The sequence below is a fragment of the Tamandua tetradactyla genome, chromosome 2, assembly GCF_023851605.1.
Source record: "Tamandua tetradactyla isolate mTamTet1 chromosome 2, mTamTet1.pri, whole genome shotgun sequence".
Taxonomy (NCBI): Eukaryota; Metazoa; Chordata; class Mammalia; order Pilosa; family Myrmecophagidae; genus Tamandua; species Tamandua tetradactyla.
The window spans coordinates 120,204,155-120,222,790 of NC_135328.1; the positions used below are offsets into that span (position 1 = coordinate 120,204,155).

General features: G+C 39.5%; 1 long non-coding RNA gene across 2 annotated transcripts in view; it reads left to right on the forward strand.

Moving 5' to 3' along the window:
• Window positions 1-3,384: 3,384 nt before the first annotated feature.
• The window catches only part of LOC143673754 (uncharacterized), a 44,037-nt gene continuing 28,785 nt past the window's right edge, over window positions 3,385-18,636 (forward strand). Inside the window, exon 1 of one of the 2 annotated variants that reach the window (XR_013170588.1) lies at window positions 3,385-3,858. This is a non-coding gene — a long non-coding RNA (uncharacterized LOC143673754). The remainder of the gene's footprint in view (window positions 3,859-18,636) is intronic. The other variant, XR_013170589.1, reaches the window with a different exon arrangement.

An 18,636-nucleotide genomic window follows, 5' to 3' on the forward strand; every position in this document is an offset into this window, starting at 1 on the left:
TTCCTAAATAGATTCTTGGGTTTCGCCTGGTCCTGCCGAAGACAGCTCTTGTGGTGGTGCCTGGGAATCCTCACTTCCTACAGTCTCCAGAGATTTCTTGCACATGCTGAAGTGAGAAGGCCATTGCTGTGGAAACCTGGAAGGTTCTGGGCTGGTGAGTGTCAGGGAGATCAAAACAAGATGAATCTAGTGGCCGATTTTATATCAGTTGAAGAGAGGAAGGGTAGGAGTCGAGATGTAAGTGAATTTGCAGTCATCCAGGTTGGGGCTTCTGTCTTTGGCAGGGACAGTGAGTATAGAAAGAAGGGCAGGTGAGAAATTTCAAGGCAAAATTGTGAACGCTTTGTAATGATAAGACTCAGAGTTCCCAGGAGCCTCTGGTCATGTTATTTTGCCCACCGATTAATACATAACCTTGTTTTATGTTTCTTTCTGTTTAAAAGATAACTTATATCTTTTGCTTCCTCCTTAAATGTGCACAGGATGCTTCCCTAGGAAGTTTTTTGTTTTACCTGCCTTTTAGAGACTGCCCACCCTTAATAACTCCATCTAGAAATAGTATTATTGCCTTCAGAACATTTAGAACAATATTTAAACAAAGTCTCTGAACATAAATGTAAGCAAGTTTAACTCTAAATTGCATTGGAGGCCAGGTAAGTGGAGCTCATTAAATTAGGTATCGGTCATTAGGTTGCACTCATGGCCAACAGATCTATAACTCATGCCTGAACAAAATTTATCTACCGCACACATTTTTTTTTCTGTAAGGTACAGCCTTCTTGTGCTTTGGAACTCTAGACAGCACTTTAGCACTTTACTTGGGAACCATTTTAAAGAACAAAAAAAGTCACCCAAAGTAAAAAATGTGACATAATATACTGTGAAAAGGACACACACTTACAGTGTGAGAGCTGAAACGAGAAGGCAGAGAGTCCATTATCTTGTCCCATTTCAGTTTGAAACGTGTACATCTGGTGACTACAATTTTTTTGCCACTCTCTGCATGCCAGTGAAAGTGCTGCGAATACTGATTTGGGTTTACAAATAAATCATAGCAAGTAGGCAGACTTGCACATATGGAACCCGTGAATAGTATGGTTCAACTGGACCTTGGGGCTGACATGTGAGTACCCCCAGGCTACATGGACCTGCAGCAGGGGCAGACGGCCAACCTACCGCTCCAGTTGGGTCCAGCCTTAGAATCAACCCAGATCAGGCGTCAGGCATGTAGGAATAATCATCCAGAAAATTCCAGCCCCCAGTCAGTTGGTTAGGTCACCTCGCACTGTTCAACTCTTCCCAGCTGACACCTCAGTGTGGAGAAAAAAAAACTTCATCTCCATTTTATTTCCTGTGACCTGTCCGATTTCCTGATCCACAGAATTTGTGAACTTAACAAAATGGCTGTTCTTTTATGCTACCAAGTTTATACTAGTTAGTTACATAGTCATAGAAAACTAGAGCCCTATCTAATGGAAGTTACTGTATATAGAATACTTAGAACTCAGCCAGTACCAGCTGCAGAGTAAATACCCAATAAGTGTTAACTTTAATCACTGATGTGATTAGAAGTTCCACTGATAAATATAAGAAACTTGAGGGACTATTTAATAAAAATATTCTTCTCTTACCAACCTTAAAACTTAATAAGATATTTGCAGCTGAGCCAATCTATTCTTAAGTTGTATCATACTTGCCAAGATCTATTTCTTTACACCTTAGGTATACTCCTGTGCAATGATTTCTTTATTGACTGATAACTTGAAATCAGGCATGATAAATCTCTGGGAAGAGTAAAGCTCTCTAAAAAAGCAAGGCAGTGCTACAATATAAGTTTTCTGAGTGAGGGTCTCGCTCACAACTGCATTCTTTGGAGCACTCAGTAGTGCCCAAAGTAGGCACCCCACAAATGTTCAATAAGTACACTTTCGCATTTGATAAGTGTATTTTTGCATCCATATGCATTTATATGAGATTGTCTCCTATAAGTGTTTTTTGAAAACCTTATTTTATTTAGTATTTTCTCCATTTTTGCACTTCAGTTTGTAATATTTCTTGAAAAGTTGATTGGTCGTCTCATAAAAGTTAGATTGATGTTTATGGATTTGATGGCAAGTCTTGTGAGGACTGAACAGCTCAGCACAAACACGGAACTCTTGCACAATCCTTTCCTGGACTTAGGCTTTTTGAACCAGGTTCAAATCCAAATTGAGCAAGGCTAAGCGGGGCCTTAAAGCAAAGAAGTTAAGGTTGGAATGCACTGAACCCTCTCTGTTGGGGGGATAAGCATTGGAGGAGGTAATGTTTAAGGACATGCTTTTTATTTCTAGTCACCTGGCAAGGCGATCTAAGAAAACACACTGCACAAATGCGATTTTCAAGCCACACACATTGTCAAGATAGAAAAACAACTTCAAACATCACATAGTGTTTTGGAAATTATTTGCTGGATATGTCAACATACCCCCTGAAAGAAAAGCAGTTACCTTGTCTCATGTCCAGATTTCTCAAATTTTGAAATAACAAAATACTTAAAATAATTACTTGGATATGTCTCACAGTTTTAAAGATGTCCTGTTGCATGTTTGCTAAAAATAATTAAGTGTGTCTAGTTTCATGGTGAGCAATAGATGCATCTGAAAGAATACAGAGAGGAAGAAAGAAAGAAAGAAGGGCAGAGAAGCTAAAGAAAAAGAAAGAGAAAGGGGGAAAATGTTTAGATTGAAGAGAGAGAGTGTTCAATTAATAAATATTAATCTCGTTTAAAACTCACAGTCTCTAAATTTTTACTTCAGCAAATATTAGTGCTTAAATGTCATTTACAACCAGTAGAGCCCAATCTACACATTCCGAAGGGAAAATATTTAGAACTGGTTTTTCTCACCAATTCCCCCTTTCTGACTTAGCATGGAAGTTAGTGGGTGATGGTGCTCTAATGCCTTCCTAAATATTTATGGACCCAGTTTGGAATATTCCTTTGCAGGGGCTGTCACTTTATGGATAAAGAGCATCCTCTTAGAGGGTGAGAAGCACGCTCTTGAGTGTTAGCTGCCAGGTAGGTGGGGAACACTCTTGCCTCAATCAAGGATAACATGCATTGATTACATATGCATGTGCAACCGATTTTGCTATTTACACTGAAATTTTCTTGTGACCCAGTATTCCACCTTGCAAAACTATCTCCTTCATGGATTATTACTATCAATGAATGATTTATCCAGAACATCTGCACATTGGTTGAATCCATACTCCATGCCAGAATATTAGGCTTCTTTGTGCATTCTATCATTAATTCTAGCCTCATTCTTCCCACTTTACAGATGAAAGGCCTGCCATTATGTGTTATACTGCTAGTGAGCAGAACACCTAGGATTTGGACTTAGATGTGTTTGATTCCAAAGTCTTGTCTCCCTGTACATGACATGCTATCAAGTACTTAATTGGAGAAGCTGGTACTAGGGAACTAGTCTATGGACACCCTAAATAACCCTTTGGTCTTTATCCCCAGCTTAATATTGGCCAATTATTTCAACTGACAGATGAGGCAGGTTGGAGGGGGGCACTGGCTTTGACATCAGCATCTTGAGACTGGCAACACAACCCCAGCTCTGATATCATAATGGTGTAGTAAGCTTGGCATGGCCCCTGCTCATCGACTGCCTTCAGAATTGTGTGTTTAGCCACAAGCCTGACACCATAGGCTTGGAGAACTGTTAGGAAGGCAGGGCACTATGATTTGGTGGAAGATATGCATTCTGTAGGCTGCTGGATTCTCAGACTGCCAACCTTTGCTTTCAGGGAGAATGGAGATTAAGTAGTTAGCTGCTTTGGATTCAGGATGCTGCTTCCAACAATATGGTATGCATATGCACAGTGATCCCTTTTGATTATTTATGAAATGCTGGAGGGAGAAAGCCTTAAAATTATTTGATACACTTCAGATGCCCTGTATTGGTTTGCTGATGCTGCCAGAATGTGATATTCCCTTTTAAAAAGGGAATTTATTAAGTTGCAAGTTTACAGTTCCGGGGCTATAAAAATGTCCAAACTAAGGCATCCAGTGGAAGATACCTTGACTCAAGAAAGGCCGATGGGTCCAGGACCATCTCTATCAGCTACGAAGGCACATGGTTGGCATCTGCTGGGGTGTTTGGCTTTTGGTTTCAAATAGCTTCCCAGGGGCATTTTCTTTCTGCATCTCCAAACATCTGGGTCTCCTGTTGGCTCTGAACTCTCTCCAAAATGGTTCCCTTTTTAAAAGACTCTAGTAGACTAATCAAGACACATCTTAAATAGGTGGGGTCACAGCTCCATCTGATCAAAAGGTCACACCCACAGCTGGATAGATTATATCCATGGGAACAATCCAGTCAAAGTGTTCTTCCCTAAATAGTATTGAATGGGGATTAAGAGAACAATAGCTTTTCTGGGGTACATAACATTTTCAAACCAGCACATGCCCCATGTCTAATTTTTTGTATGAGCTCCTCAGTGACTTCTTTAACTAACCCTGATATGTGTATGTATATATAAATATATGTGTGACATATAAAAATGTGTTGATCACTGACATTATGATGTGTCAGAAACAACAATATATTTCTTGCTTCTGAATTTACTTAGCACTCAGTGTTACTATTAAATAAGTGGGCACACCATCATCATGCCAGACCTGCGCCATTTGCTGTCAGATCCATTCTCGCCCTCCTCCCTGCTCTGCCCTGCTCTGGATCACTGGGAGACTTTCCCCTAAAGTCGGTTTCCCAGGCTTCCTTGTCAATTGTTTTCCAGTCTTGTTTGCCTGATGGGGGGGGGGCGGGAAATGCCTGGAGATTTGAGGTGGGAGAAGGTGGGGAGGAAAGAAGGGAGAAAATGGGGTATTTTTCCCTTCTCTCTTTCCTTGGACAGTCTCTTCTGCAGGAACCATGTCCTCTATGTTTCCAGAGCCCAGTAGACTGCCGTGGTTCTCATACTTCTGTTTTGGGCTCACCTTTGGGCTCAGGCAACGTGCAACCTTCCTCTATTCTTCCAGCTGAAGTAGCAGCTTCTTACTCTTGCTAATCTCTGGGGTTCACCACTATCCACTGTTGGGATTCTCAGCTTCCATCAGTCACCTCTGTAAGGAGTCAAATCCCATTTGTTTTACATAAACAAAGTGGTTTCTGTTTTCCAGGATGGACCCGGAATACGCAATTATTTTACCTTTAATATCACACAAGAATTGTTTATATGAGTATGAATTGCCTTAGAGAGATCTTTGTAAGTTCTGACTTGGGACTCTCTTCAATTCAGCAAAGCATTCAGTGGGTGCCAGTATGCACAAAGCAGGCATAAAGGTCAAAAAAATTATCGATTGTCACACAGCTGGGTCTACAAAAGTCAGGAAGATCTGCAAAAGAAATCTTTTCAGTTCAGTGGAATGTAATTGGCTCAGTAGGTTCACTGCATGCATGTACTAAGGAGATGGCAAATTTATCAATGTGGTGAACACTGTTTGACCTGTGTTGTGTTGGGGCTTTTTATTTGGTGGTACCATCAGATCACCCTCCTGGCATGTATTCTCAGAGGGTATCAATAATTCTGCTCAAAGAAGTTGTTATTTCAGCTGATTCTTTGGGCAGGAAAAGTTAGGATCACAGAAAAGTAGGTGGGCCAACCATGTGTTTATTCCCACCCTCAATATAGGAAGATTAGTGTTGAACTTGAGTTATCAAGGACTTTTTCATAGCATCAGTCATTGATCTCAAAGGTCATTGAGGTGGATCTCTGCACCAAGATAATGAACTCAATCGTATGGATGAGGAAGCTGTAGACAAACAGAGAACAAGGTAGCATTTTCAAATTATTCATGATATAACTGATACTTCACTTAAATGAGGAAATCAGCCACTGGTTAGGGAAATCACAACATCCAATTTTTATTATAGATCATGGTATTTCGAGGAATGTCAAGAAAGAGGGCTCTTCACTGATTAAAATCCGTTAATTGTGTCTAGAGCTCTGAATAAAAAGCATCTTCCACTGGTCTTCCCTGATACACCGAGACTCTTGCTTTTCATTCAGACCTTCTCCTTGTGTTATCCTCAGAGCAGACCAGGATGCTGAATTCCAGTAGCTGGCTTGGTGGAGCAGGCTGCTGGCCTAAGACAGTATCAAAGAGCATGTAAAGGAAAGGAGTGAAAAAGAAGGAGAGGAGGATGGAAGGAACGAAAGGGTAACAGAGCAACAAAGTAATGAAGGATGATGCATCGGCTACAACCATTCCAGGTGCTTTTGCTGAAGCCAGTTCCCACTTTTGCGTTGGGGATGGGTCCTTCGCCTTTCTTCCTTGTCTCAGCTGTGTGGGGATGGGGTGCTGGACTTCCAATTTGCTCTCATCCGTTTGCTCAGATAGGAAGTGAGCTTCATTTCTTAAACTTGCCCATCCTTATCCCTTTATACTTCAACTATACCTTTCATTTTTAAAGTGGTGAATATAAAAACCAATTTCACTTCCATTTTTTTGTCTGGAGACCTAGCCAACCTTACAGGCTAATTGGCCACTATTTCCCCATTTCCCCAGCTGCATATGGCATCAGCTCCCTTTTTTGTAGTAACAACACAATTATTCCCTTAATTTTCTTCAGCAACCAAAGGAGGTTAAATACACAGTTTATTTAGCTTGCTAAAAATGTTTTCTCCCAGATATTTCATTAATTTAATTCAAGTCATGGATAACATAGAATACCTAGAAATCTTGCAAATTATATTTAAAGCTCTTTCCATTTCCCGTGTAAACTAAATATCAAAACTTCATGATGGATTGAAGTAACTATCATTTAAAATGGTAGTTATCACAGAAGGCACTTCTCTTTACCATCTCTATCCTATTTTCCTCTTCAAAGAAGTACTCAGATTTACTGAGTTTATTATAGAAGAAAACGGTAAACAATACTTTGAAAACAGTGTGGTCTACTTGGTGTTGAAAACTTTAAAGTTTTAAATGTTCTGTTTGTGAAGGAATTTGCGAATTATCTTGCAGATGTTCTTTCTTTTTATCCCTATGTGTCATAGTTTCCTTAAAATTCTCTCCCTCCCTCTCTCAGCTCTCTCTCTTTTGCTCTCTGTTTTAAAGCAGTGAAGACAGGTTCAAAGAATGTTTAAAGCTTATTTTCTTCCCTTGGAAACTAGGCTACGCCTCAGAGCCAAAATCCTGAGGCCTTGTTTTGATGAGAAGCCCTCTTGCTTTAATTTTTCCCTCTTCCAGAAGGTTCTTTCCCAAGTCAGTGACATGGGTATTCTAGATCCAATTTTATTAAGAGAACTGCAACATTAAACTGTTTGGATGGATTTCATGATTCCATCAAACTCCCTCATCTTCCACTAAAATAACAATAATCAAGGTTTGGATAATGAGTATCAGGGATTTTTTTGAGGGGAACTTAAAATTGAGAATCCCTGAACAGTTCTTGGGACAACCAGAGAAATATCAAACAATTAAACACTCTAGCTAGGAGCCAATGTTCTTGTCCTCAAAAAGAAAAGAAAATAATAAATTGGCAACCATTTTTAAGATTTACTGACTGGCACAACATTGGGCTCGTCTACTGTCTTAGTTCATTCAGTCCCTCAGTCAATGTCAACTTTTTAAGTAAAATCATATATCTTTGTTTAGTCACCATAGTTCATCGGTTTTTTACAGTATAATTGGAAATTAACTTGAACCTGTGAGCTTATCTTTGATTTCTTTTTTTAAGTGATTTTATTGAGATATATTCACATACATATAATCCACCCCAAGTATGCAATCAGTGACTCACAGCATCATTATATAGTTGTGTATTCATTAACACAATCAATTTTAGAACATTTTCATTACTGAAAAGAAGAAATAAAAATAAAAGAGAAAACCCCAAACATCCCATCTCTCTATTAATTATTTTTGTCTTTATTTTATTACTCATCTACCTCAACATTGGATAAAGGGAATACAAGTCACAGGTGTTTATAATCACAGTCACATGATAAAAGTTATGTAGTTATACAGTCATTATCAAAGATCAACCCTGCTGGATTACAGTACAACAATTTCAGGTATTTCCTTCTGGCCATCCTAATACACTAGAAATGAAAAAGGATGTATCTCTATAATGAGTCAGTAATCATAATCATTTGTTAAATCTTAATTTCTAGGTACACTTCCTCCCTCTCATTTGATTATTCTCTCAATCTTCAGGATTATCTGGGTGAGGACCATTTTAACTTCTTGCTGGTAAGGAGTGCTGATCTTATGCCGTAGAGGAATGAAACTGGTTGATGTTGGATTTCTGTTAAAGTAGAGATAACTCTCCATTTTTTCATTTAGACATAACCTCCATGATGTAATCATATGAACCTTAAAAAATGCTGCAAACATTCCCCATCACCTGGTTTAAATGTGGTAGATCACACAGTGCTTTGGGTAACCCCTACAGGTTGTGGTTGAAATGATGCCTTCAGCTGCTCATTCCGAACTTCATCTTGACGACCCTTCCTGTGACTGCTCTCTTTCAGCCTGTATTGTCATAGATATGACATATATATATACACACACAATGTAAATGTTATGAGACTTTTCAGAAGAATTGGCTCACGTGACTGTGAGGATGGGCAAGTCCAAATTCCAAAAACCGATAATGGTTTTTGATGAATTTCCCAGGAGAAGCTGGCTGGCTGAAGTAGAGATGGAAATTCTCCCTTCTGACTGCTGAAATCATCACTTCTCCTTTTTAAAGCCTTCAACTGATTAGATGAGACATCTCTTACTGTTGATGATAATCTCCTTAGTTGGTTGTAGATGTAATCACCCATGGATGCAGTCAACTTACTGATGATTTAAGTCCATGAAATGTCCTCACAGTAATAATCAGGCCTTAACCATCACAATGTATTCTGAATAATCAAGTAAATTCTTGAATCTCCCAAAACATGAAAGTTGAACTGAAAAGTTGTTGCAAATATGTTGCTAGTTTCCAGTGCCTCTAGTGTGGACTTCAGAGTAGAGTTTTGGTCTTTTCTTTCACTTATGGTTGATCTTCAAATTTTTAGTATATTCCATTTGTAATATATACCCACCAAATACATTATTTTGAGTATAAATTATTTTAGATTATTCTTATAACCACCCACCACTCATCTAAATAGATAAGCAATAACTAGCCATGTAATCTTCAATAAAATAATTTTAGGTGTCATGGTAACTTCCTCACTCCAAAAGAGACCAACTAGGCTGACCCTTGGATGAGAATTTAATTCAGTTGTTTGGCAACTTCAGAGCATCCTGTATCTGTATCTGTAAAGCTAAGGGAGTGTTTTAACCAAAGCTATGTGGTTATTCCCAGCTGATGGTATAAAGAAAGGGGAGGATGAAGGGATGGTATTTGTAATGTTCTGAATAACCCAATGACATAAGCTACATCATGAAAGAGGCAATTTTGCAAATTATGAGGGAGTCTGGTATTTCTCTTCCACCTTATAAGTTTAGATGATGCTCTCTTTGAGATTTAAAGAATACCCTTGGGTATTACATGTGAATATATGTGTTCAATAGATCAGTTGTTCCATCACTTAAGATAGCTTGTTCTACAAGACTTAAAATGCCAAAGGCAGCACCATTCCCTCCTAGTCTCCCCTTTCCTTTGGGAGAGAAATTATTCTAAATTTGTGGAAATATAGTGCTGGGTAGACAAGAGGACAGACCCCGAGGTGAGTTTGTGAGGAGGACTGGGTTTGCCCAAAAGGTTGCAGAGTTTCACATGATGGAAATCAAAAGAAATGGAAGAGTGAGGTTCAGGCCAGGAGTCAAGGTTGATAATTTGAATGTGTCCATGAAGAGAAGGCCCTTTTCCTTCCAGCTATGGGTGCTTTTCCCTAGAACTGTGAAGGAAGACAGATTTGGAGTACAGTTGTAAATATTCCTTTCCTAGGATATTGCTTTGGTTTGCTAAAGCTACTAGAATGCAATATACCAGAAATGGTTTGGCTTTTACAATAGGGATTTACTAGCTTTCGAATTTACAGTTCTAAGGCTGTGTAAATGTCCCAATTAAGGCATCAACAGGAAGATATCTTCTCTAAAGACTGGTTACTGGTGAGCTCAGGCTCCTGTCAGATAGCAAGGCACATGGTGATGTTTGCTGGTCCTTCTCTCCCAGGTTTCATTGCTTTAGCTTCTGGCTTCTCCATCTGTGGCTTTTTCTCTAATCTTCTCTGCGTGTTTCTCTGTGAGCATCTCTGAATTTTATCTCTCAGCTTCTGTATATGTTTCATCCTCTTATAAAGGACTCCACCAAAGGAATCAAGACCCAACCTGAGTGAGACAGGTCACACCTCAATTGAAATAACCTCATCGTAAGGTCCCATTCATAATAGGTCTACACCTCCAGGAATGGATTAAGAGGACATGGCCTCTTCTGGGGTACATAACAGCTTCAAGTTACCGCAGACATAATTGCCTTGAAGTTCCTCCCTACCTTCAGTCAAGTCTTGACCAGCTCTTCTGTCTTAAGTGACGCCCATGTGAATTATTCCAAAATCCTGAAATAGGATTTTGAGAGGAAATGTGGCCAGTATCCAAATCAATGTCCCATCCCACCCTGCCCCACGGTTCTGGTAGAGAGAGGAGCGTGTGTTTCAGGTATGGTCTGGTATTGGCGCATTGGCAAAGTGAGCCAAGGCTCACCCACACTGAAGGAGGAAGCCACCAAAGGAACCCCTAGAGCTAGGGGTGGGTGGGAGGGGTCTGAGAGGTTTCCAAGTGGCCATCAGGAATATGAGAAAAGGCCCTTATTTTAGGATCCCCTTTTAAAAACCTACACTAAACATGCAGCTTAAAGAGAAGAATTTAAGAAATACATTAGTATTAGCTATCCCTCCAACCTGTTATCTCCAAGCTGTCAGCTTTCCTCTACCTGAATTTATGTCTCAGACTTTCCACCCTTCTGCTTCAATTTAAAAATTAAAATTCTCCAAGGAGTTGCACAACTTCGTATGAAACCCTGGATATCTTACTCAATTTTGGACTTGAATTTCAATTATTTTAAATCCATCCAAATGCCTTTTCCCTGCTGACAGCTCCATACTGGCCTCTCATATAAAAAGACTCACCAGGAGAATAAAATATTTCTTTCCTTGCCAGTGGTAATTTGTGTTCACTAAATTACCTCCAGATCTACTTTCCTGAGTCAAAAATAACTTCATAGTTTTTTTTTTTTTCTTCCATGTCCAGCTTGGGAAGACATATAGATTTTGAAGTTAACCTCTCTCTGTTAGATACTCAAGAATAATTAAGGTCTTTTTCTTCTTAAATCAGCCAGATGTTTCATTTTAAGATGGAACAATACATGGTTTATTTGGCCAAAGTTCTCATGGAAAGGCCATAGCTTTCACTTTGATAGTCCTGTTTTGTGAGAGGTAAAAATGAAAAACATCTTTAAGAGAATTCCTTTTTTTTTTTTTTTCTGTGAACAATGCTCGGTCTCAATAGGAAACCACATTTTTTAAGAACATGAAAGTTATTACTGATGAAGACTCGGAATCTGATCAAACACTTAAACTTCAGCTCTCAGTTGGGATTTTAACCACACTGCTCTTCATTACCTTTAAAAGGGATTTAAAAGTCTTACTGTGTCAAGATTTACTTCTGGCAAGGCATCTATTTACACTATTTCTTTGTCATATTCATGTTTTCTTCTAATCAAGCTGAGGCTAATACGCTTAAGGCAGCTTTCATTTTTGTCTTAAAGATGCTAATAAATGGTTAAGAGTAGTTTTTACAACATGGTGAGTGTTATTTCACAATGTTTCATTAGCCACAAATCCTCAAGTCACTTTTAAGAAGTCCAGATGCCCTAGTGTAGGTATTTTTGCAGCTGTTTTGTGGGAAATCATGAAAGTGCAACTCTCTTTGGCAAAAAAGAATATATATCTTGTTCCTACTGGGATTGGTCCTTTTTACTGCACAAAAAGGGAGATGTAAAGACAGCTGCATACCGTGTATATTCCCTCCATATGCCTGAAGCTCAAATAGTTAAAATGTCTTTTAATTTGTAAAATATTTTGATTTTACTTTGAAGGAAGGCTTCCTCTTGACTTGGTTATGATATGCTCTGAAGTTACAGTTTTCTTGCTGGTGTTTGCCGCACAAAATTAGGCCTCAGGAAATTCTACCTTCATCTGATGATTTGGCTTTTGCAACTCATTTTATTGTCCTCTGTGGTTAGATTTATAAGTTGAATACACACATTCTTTTACCTGGTAGATGGCAATATTGAAGAAAGCTGACTCATTTTAGGATCACATATATTTCCTTCTGTGGAAAAAAATTTCAATTTTGAAAATGATATTCAGGATATCGTGAATAGTTACACACTAACATCGGCTCATACTTCAAGGATATTTTGACACATGAGCAGCCACACTTTGTAAATTTTATAAATAAATATCTAATAAAGATAAAGAAAAGGTTTTCCTTTCATTATTTCCAGTACCACATAATTTGTAGTCTTCGTTATTTGACATAATCTCATACCTGCATTTTAATGTTCCTGGTAATCCTTTCTTTCAAAGAAAATCACTTAAAATATGCTAGAACTGGAGATTTGGGACTCACTGTCTCTACTGGAATTCACATGGCAAAGATTTCAGCCACAGAGTCAAGGCTAGAAAGATTCTATTGGGAGGAACTGTGTTATAAGGAAAACTGGACTGAAATCCAGAGATCAAGGATCACTCTTTGGCTCTCACTCTCTGTAGCTGTTGGTGACATCACTAAGAGTTAATTATTTCAATGTCCACATTTTACGGATGAAGAATCTGTGCCCAGAATCACAAAGTTCCACCAGGATTCTAAAATTCCCTAGTCTGGTGAAAAATAAAGTTCCCTAAGAGCAACATATCACAATTTTGCCCCTTACTTTTACTGTTCAAACACAGTTTAATCTTAGACCTTAAGATTAAAGTGAGTTTAAAGAAGAGTCATTCATTCAGCAAACTACAGAGCGACCTAATAAAGCCATGAATATGCCACACTGAAAAGACACGTGCTTGTTCTTGGAGCTTTTGACATCTTGTGGACCAGAGATTGCAATACACTGAGACAGCTGCTGTGACGGGGCCGGTGTGGCATTAGGTAGGAGGGCAGAAACAGGAGACGTCGCCAAGGAGTACAGGAAGGTCTCCTTTATGCTGCTTGAAGTAGGAGTGGAGGTGAGCTGTTCCAACCAGGGGCTCCCCCAGGCTGATGGAATGGTACCTGGGATATGTGATGTGTTAGAGCAATGTCTAAAAGTGGAGTGGTGATGAAAGGGACTGGTCATCCAGTCAGGGAGCGATCACAAAGGGCTTGTATTTCTCTGCCATGCAGCTTAGATTATTTTACTGTGAGAGTCAGAGGACCCTTAGAGTATTTGGAACAGGGGAATGACATGAGTGATTTTGTGTGTTTTAAAGATAATTCCAGCAAAGTTATGCATTTTTCCCATTGCAACTGCATGTGACATGCCCAGCTGGTCTTACGACACTATCCCACCCCATCTCAGAAACATGCACACACACACAAACTTACAACACTATCCCACCCCATCTCAGAAACATGCACGCACACACAAACTTACAACACTATCCCACCCCATCTCAGAAACATGCACACACACACACACACACACACACTCTCTCTCTCTCTCTCTCTTAAGGGCTCATCAGAATTTAACTCTCTATGGGAGCTTTAAGAAGAGAAAAGAGAAATAACACCCTGCTGTCATCTCTGCCTGAGCCATCTCCAAAATATTCAACTTACAAGTATTTTCAGCTCCATCATCACTTGTCCTCCCAACTGTTTACTGCGGTGCTGGTCATAGTACCACTTGTCAGAGAGTTCCTTCCTTAAATTCAACAAAATATTCAATTCCACTGACATGCTTGGTGTATGAAATCTTTTCTGTTTTTCTTTTAAAGATGTTATATTTCATTGGCTGTCTTATCAGATTTCAGGGGCCAGTTTCTTTACATATACTTATATGATTTTGGGGATCCGATAGCCCTTAGCCTAAATCCGGGCTCCACTCAGTAGAAGAGGAAATTGTAGGGACAGTAGTGGTTTTGTCCTGGCGTCCTGGGAAGATGAAAGAAGGCAATGTATTTAAAGTGCTTAGCACATTGTGGCACGTGGTAGGTGGGTTGAAGTGTGTGTTCCTTCCTCTGCCTAAGAGGAACAGTGAGCCCTAGGAGAGAGAAAGGCCTCCTTTCTTGAGCGCATGCTGACCTGCACGGGGCAGGCAGCTCCCGCCAGCCGTTTGCTACTGCCAGCCTCAGCAGTCAGTCCACCAAACACAGCCCGGCTCACAGCTACGCCCGAGGGTGCAGGTGAATTCAGCCTGGACCCGGGCTGTGCTATACTTCTCAAGGAAAACAAAGGCCGACAGAAGTATTTTGGAGAGAAACGGAGGGAGCAGCCATGCAGCTTTTTACAACAGCTAAAGAAGGAGTCAAACCTCATTAAATGGGTTAAAGATTGGAAAAAAAGTTAAAACAAGCAAACAAAAAGCATAGATACATAACATATATGCTATCTATATAAGATATGTAGTTGTATTTATTTCGGGTAAATAGAATTACTTAAACTATGTTAATAAGGGGCTTCCTCGTAAGGAAGATTTAAATGCCCAGTTTAATAAAGCAGAATAATAAACTTGTGATTAGAATTTAGAACGTGAGCAATTCATGTAAAGTGATTGGGAAGAGCTTGTTATCTTAACTGGTTTTAAAAATTCTCCAAAATATTATTAATATGGTTAATTTATCCAGCAAACTTTTCCTCCCAGGGCTGCAGAACTGTAAATGTCAGGGCCTCTGCTGCTCAAATGTTCACCAGATCCCGAAGTGAAGACCATACAAATGACACTGGAGGAAACTTAGAGGTAAAAGTCGTGGGCCACATCATTTGCAAACTATTCCCAGACTTTGAAGATAGAGTCTTAATCAGTTGAGACTTTTGAAAAATAAATTCAAATGGTCTCCCTCTCTTTCTCTTGAAATGTGGAGCATTACAAAACACATGGATTTGCATCGTCTGGATATGTGAGCTAAGAATGTTTTTGAAACTTAGAAAAGTTATAGAAAGAAAAAAAATCCTCTAATTAAAAAAAAAACTCTCCACAAATATAAGAATACATAGCTGTATCTGATGTCTGACTGCCTAGAGACACAGGGTGTGATATTTGAGTAATTCATGGAAAGTCTTTGTAACTTCAGTAATTATGGAACTTTCCCGAAAGGCAAAGGGAAGGCTTGTGTTCCAGGTCCAAATCTGGCCCGTCCTGGGTATTCAGATGATTTCACTGGGAACTTCGTCTGCATCCTGGTGACATGATCACACGTTGGTCACAGTCACCCATGCAACGCTGGCGCCAGCAAGCTTTAGTTTGTTAGGAAAAAAATACTACTTTCCTGAAAGTTTAAACTGTACAGACACATAATATTAAAAAAACAGAAGCTCTGAGTGTGTAATTTGATGCTCAGCCTTTGCAAAATAGGCTGAGATCCAAATATTTCTCTCTGCTCAAAGAGTTTAAAATTTGTTTCCAGGGGTGACTTGGCTGGAGAGGCTACCACTTACGATTTGTGAGCTGAAAAGTTTGATTGGGTGGATGATATGTGTCTCTGAGAAATCCACAAGGGCTCTCAGGATTGGCTGAGATCCACAGGGAAGGGAGGTCCTAGAGTTGAAATTTTCAGGTTGAAGCCAAAGGGTGGAGGGTGTGGGGATATCTTATTTTAAAGCGTCAGATCTAGATTATGAACGGCAGCAAGTGAAACAGTGCAAGCTCTAGTCAAGCTTTGTTAGTTATAAATTTGGACTCTGGAATTCTTTGGGGGTGGGAGGAGTTAATCTCAAGAATACTAGAGATAATATTTAGGTTGGAAGCTGTACTTTGATGGGGGTCTAGTGATAGGGAGATGGTATTTCATCATTTTCATTTGCCAGTCAGGGAAAATGGATTCTCTGGACATACATATCACCACTTCTACTGGCCTTGACCTTTTAAGTAAGGCCAGCCACATCCCAGTGGGCCCAAAAGGCAAGTCTTCCACTCTAGCAGTTGTTTTAGGCCATTCCCCATCGTTCCCAATCTGCTTAGACTTGCTTTCATTTTCTGGCTCCAGAGATCTGAGTTCTTCTGGTTGCCTCTCTCTCTAAAATGCATCTACCCAATCTGCTTAGATTTGCTTTCATTTTCTGGCTCCAGAGATCTGAGTTCTTCTGGTAGCCTCTCTCTCTAAAATGCATCTACTTTAGGTGTGGCAAACAATCCATTGCCTCTCCTTGTGGGTTGGAGCTCAGCGCTTCCACCTGATTTTCAGATTTCCTACTGCAGACCCCACCCAGGCCTACTCTCTTCTCTCTCCCAAAAGGGTTTTGCACACCTCCTTGGCAGCACTAGACGGCTTCTCCTAAGCCTTAAGCTTTATACAGCAAGAGATAAAAATAACTAATACCGGGTCTCTACTTTCAAGAAACTTCCCGTCAACTTCCTGAGATAAGATAGCCCCGAGAATTATAGCTTGTATGCTACAAGTGGCAAATGAGGGAAATCAATACTGTGTTAATGGGGTCTATTTTTTGTGTGTCAATCAAGATGATCATGTGGTTTTCCCCTTTGATTTATTTATGTTGTGTGTTACATTAATTGGTTTCCTTGTGTTGAACCACCCTGGCATAATGTGTGGCTAGATTTGATTTTGCAAGTATTTTCTTGAGACTTTTTACATCTATATTTATTGGAAAAATTGCTTTGTAATTTTCTTTTCTTGTAGTGTCTTTATCTGATTTTGGTGTTAGGGTGATGTTGGATTCATAAAATGAGTTGGGTAGTGTTCCCTTCTCTTCAAATTTTTGGAAAAGTTTGAGCGGGATTGGTATTAATTCTTTTTGGAATGATTGGTAAAAGTCACCTGTGAAGCCATCTGGTCCTGGGCTTTTCTTTGTTGTGGGGTTTTTGATAATCGATTCAATCTCTTTACTTGTAGTTGGTTGGTTGAGGTCTCTTGTTTCTTCTTGAGTTAGTGTACGTTGCTTATCTGTTTCTAGGAATTGTCCATTTCATCTAAGTTGTCTAATGTGTTGGCATATGGTTGTTCATCATGTACTCTTTCAATCCTTTTTATTTCTGTGGGGTCAGTGGTAATATCCCCTGTTCTAGTTTGATAGCTTCCAGAATGCAACACACCAGAGATGGATTGGCTTTTTTTTTTTTTAAATATTTTTATTGAGAAGTTCTTCACACACATAGAGTCCATACATGGTGTGCAATCAGTGACTCACAGTATCATCACAATAGTTGTGCATTCATCACCATGATCATTTTTAGAATATTTGCATCACTCCAGAAAAAGAAATAAAAAGAAAGAACTCATGCATTCCATGCCCCTTACCCCTCCCTGTCACTGACCACTAGTATTTCAGTCTACCCAATTTTTTACTCTTTATCCCCCCCCAATTATTTTATTTTTTATCCTTATTGTTTTACTTATCTGTCCATACCCTGGATAAAAGGAGTCACATTTAAAAGCTGTATCATTATACAGTTGTCTTCAAGAATTAAGGCTGTTGGAACACAGCTCAACAATTTCAGGTACTTCCCTCCAACCACTCTAATACACCATAAACTAAAAAGGGATATCTATGTAATGCAAAAGAGTAACCTCTAGTATAACCCCTCAACTTTGTTTAAAATCTCTCAACCACTGAAACTTTATTTAGTCTCATTTCTCTCTTTCCCATTTGGTCAAGAAGTCTTTCTCAATCCCTTGATGCCAGGTCCCAGTTCATCCTGGGATTTCTGTCCTACATTGCCAGGGAGATTTACACCCCTGGGAGTCATGTCCCATGTAGCGGGGAGGGCAATGAGCTCACCTGCCAACTTGGCTTAGGGAGAGAGGCTGCATCCGAGCAACAAAAGAGGTTTTCTGGGGGGGTGACTCTTAGGCCTAATTTTAAGTAAGTTTAGCCTATCCTTTGCAGGAATAAGTTTCATAGGGACAAACCCCAAGATCGAGGGCTCAAGCTATTGATTTGGTTGTCCCTTCTGCTTGTGAGAACATCAAAATTCCCCAAGTGGAGAGGAATGGGGAGAAGTCCTCCTTTCTCCCCATTCCCCCAAGTGTACTTTGCAAATACTTCTTTATTCACTGCCAAGATTACTCTGGGATATATCGGGGCATTGCACCAACCTGGACTAATCAACAAGATCTCATGTCTTATTTAAGGTTCCTTATTCTTATGGTGTTCAACTAAACTAAACTGACCATACAAGTTAAATATAAATTTTACACCAGATAAACATCTCTCCCTTCACTGACTGATGATTTAATAAACCAACCTTCTGGTTTATTAATGAACTATAAAATATCCTTGCAGTACGGTTAGGCCAGGGCTTGTCTGACCAAACAACTGGGCGCTACCAGCTGGCCAAGTTCACACCAGAACCTAACCCATCACAGTGGTGTAGCTATTATTTTTTTTAATTTTTAAATTGTAAAATATTAACATATATACAAAGTAATGAAAGAAAAAAAGCAACTTCAACAAGTAGTTACAGAACAGATCCCAAAGTTCGTCAT